Genomic DNA, 2494 nt, shown 5'->3' with positions numbered 1-2494 from the left:
CCTTCGGGGACACGGCCAGCACCGGCCACGATCGATGGGCGACCGCGTCGTTTAGTCCTAAGTGGACTCCCGGAAACTTCGCAGTAGTTTCTCTCGAGCCTTATTTCGAAGCACTTTGGATTTTGGAATAAATAATCTTTCTTCTTTTTTTAAATATGTTTTTTAAATGCAGGCATGTAGCGGGGGGGCGGAGATTACATACAGCTCATTATTCCTCTGGCCACAAATCATCATTTCCACCCTCTTTAGTGTTTTTTCTTTCCTATGCATATATTACGTAATTAGAACTGTTCTTTTTTTTTTGGTACCGGGGATTGAACTGGCCACTGAACCGCTGAGCTAAATCCCCGGCCCTAGGACTGTTCTTTATGAACAGTTTATTGAATCCTCTTTTTTCTCACCTAGCTTTGCGTGGTAAACATTTTCACACCATTAAATTTTTTTTCTTTCTTTTTCTCTTTTTGGGGTGGAGGTGGCATACCGGTGATCGAACTCGGGCCCTTGAGCGTCAGGCATCGGAACCACTGAGCTAAACCCCAGGCCCCTCTAAATTTTTTTCTCTAAGAACAGCAACAGAAAAGAAACCAGGCCAGTAGAGTAGCGGAGAGGGGACGGGGGGCATTAGCAGCAGGCGGAAGCTGGGTGTCCAGCAGTGAGGTCGGCCCGCAGTCACCTTTGGCCTCCAAGGCAGAGCTGGGGCTGATCTCCGTCCTCTGGCCTGGCGGTGTCACCGTTCTGTGTAAAAATGCGACCTGCGAAGTGGCCGCGTGCTTGTGGGCAGTGACGCGCAGAAAGCAGGAGGGGAAGGAGATGGAAGCTGGCAGTAATCTGCAGTGCTGGACAGAAGAGAGGTTTTACAGAAGGCTTTTTAGTCCCTTCACATATTTAAAATTATACTTGACTGTGCCTCAGACTGTTAGAGTGATTTCTCATTTAGTAGACTTTTGGCCCCTAATGATCAGCCAAACTATTTTGAATATTTTGAACTGAAGTCCCACTGAGTAAAATACCTTTTGTAAATAGTCCGTGTTTCTCTCCTTACTGCAGAAGTTGAACTTTTGGTTGTATTTCTTTAAATTTTCACCTATCTATCTTGCAGCACTGGGGATTGAACCCAGGGCCTTCCCTCTGAGCTGCATCCTACTGGGACATAGTGGCCCGAGATGATTGCAAATTGCTTGAATTCAAACACGCACTAATAGAAAAATAATAACACCAAAAATTATTATTAGAAACAGAGTCTCGCTAAGTTGCTAAATTACCCAGGCCGGGCAGGCACTCGTCCTCCTGCATCGGCCTCCCAGAGCGCCAGATTACAGGCCTGTGCCCCCAGCCGCTGAGTTTGGAGGGAGGAAACTGAGGGGTGAAGGGTCGGAGGCCTCCGACTGGGGTCGTGCCGGGCCTTGCAGGCTGGTCACTGAGCCCTGCAGGTCCGCAAATAAAGTCCCAGTGCTTCCTGTCCTCCTGGGCTTCTGTGACGGTGACAGGAGAGACCCCCGCACTGGGCTTCGCGTGCCCACGGGGGCTGCTGCAAAGCAGGAGTGTGGTGCCCGCCATGGAAAGCACGGCCAGGGGCAGTCGTTTCTGGAAAACATTGTTCTGTGTCCGCCTTAATTCACAGCCCAGGCAGCGCACCCCTCCTCGGCGGCTGTCTGCCCGAGTCCCGGCTCTCAACAGTTCCAGTAAGTACTGTGCATCTGATTCAGTTTCTAACTCTATTGCGAGTGTAGACGTTTTCCCAGGGGTGGTAGCGCTTATCTTAACTCATCTTTAAAGGGGAAGGCCTTGGACTTCATAAATGTTTTCACACAGCCACCATTCCAGTCTTAAGCACCAGATTGAGTGACTGGAGTTTCTGGCTGTGCCCTGTACTTACTTGGACTTTGTTACTTAGATTTCTTCTGAGAGTATATTGACTAGGCAACTGTGAATGTTGAAAATGTTGGATTTGTTTCCCATCTGAAAGACGGTATAAATTCACCATTACACTCAGGCTGAGCCAGAAGGATGAGAAGCGATTTAGAGTTACTATTTTAAAAAATAAAAATCAGATAAATAAATAGAAGGAAATTTTAAAAATCATCCATAATTCCATTACTGAAAAGCAGTTACTATTTAGAAAATTTAGTGGGGATATGTCTCTTTGCAGTCTCCTTTTTACAGAGAGTGCCTTGTTTTACAACATTGTAATCATATTTTATTATAAAAAGCATTGTCCGTGCTATTACGTGACGTTAATTTTAATACCCGAATCATAATTCATTGTGTGGATATGTCATTAATTTTCCTTTCATTTATGCACATTTTTGGTGACCACAGTTAATTATAAAGCTTTCAATTTTTTTCCAGATTATTTTCTTCAGGTCTTAGATATGTTAGATTAAAAAGTATAAATATTTCTTGTATTCTTGCTACAAGCTGTTAGGTTGTCATTTAAAATTTGATCCTTTTGGGGCATTTTTTTTTTTTTTTTTTTTTTTTTTTTTTTTTTTTT

At 44.4% G+C, this 2494-nt stretch overlaps 1 protein-coding gene across 1 annotated transcript in view; it reads left to right on the top strand.

Annotated features, from left to right (window-relative positions):
- Nucleotides 1-1491: 1491 nt before the first annotated feature.
- Phyh (phytanoyl-CoA 2-hydroxylase) overlaps nucleotides 1492-2494 on the top strand; it is a 9547-nt gene continuing 8544 nt past the window's right edge. Inside the window, exon 1 of the mRNA XM_010621277.3 lies at nucleotides 1492-1682. The gene's annotated coding sequence lies outside the window, so the exon portion shown is untranslated. The remainder of the gene's footprint in view (nucleotides 1683-2494) is intronic.

The sequence above is a fragment of the Fukomys damarensis genome, unplaced genomic scaffold (genome assembly GCF_012274545.1).
Source record: "Fukomys damarensis isolate Sample0158 unplaced genomic scaffold, DMR_v1.0_HiC HiC_scaffold_19, whole genome shotgun sequence".
NCBI lineage: Eukaryota > Metazoa > Chordata > Mammalia > Rodentia > Bathyergidae > Fukomys > Fukomys damarensis.
This window is presented reverse-complemented; position numbering and strand designations above follow the sequence as displayed.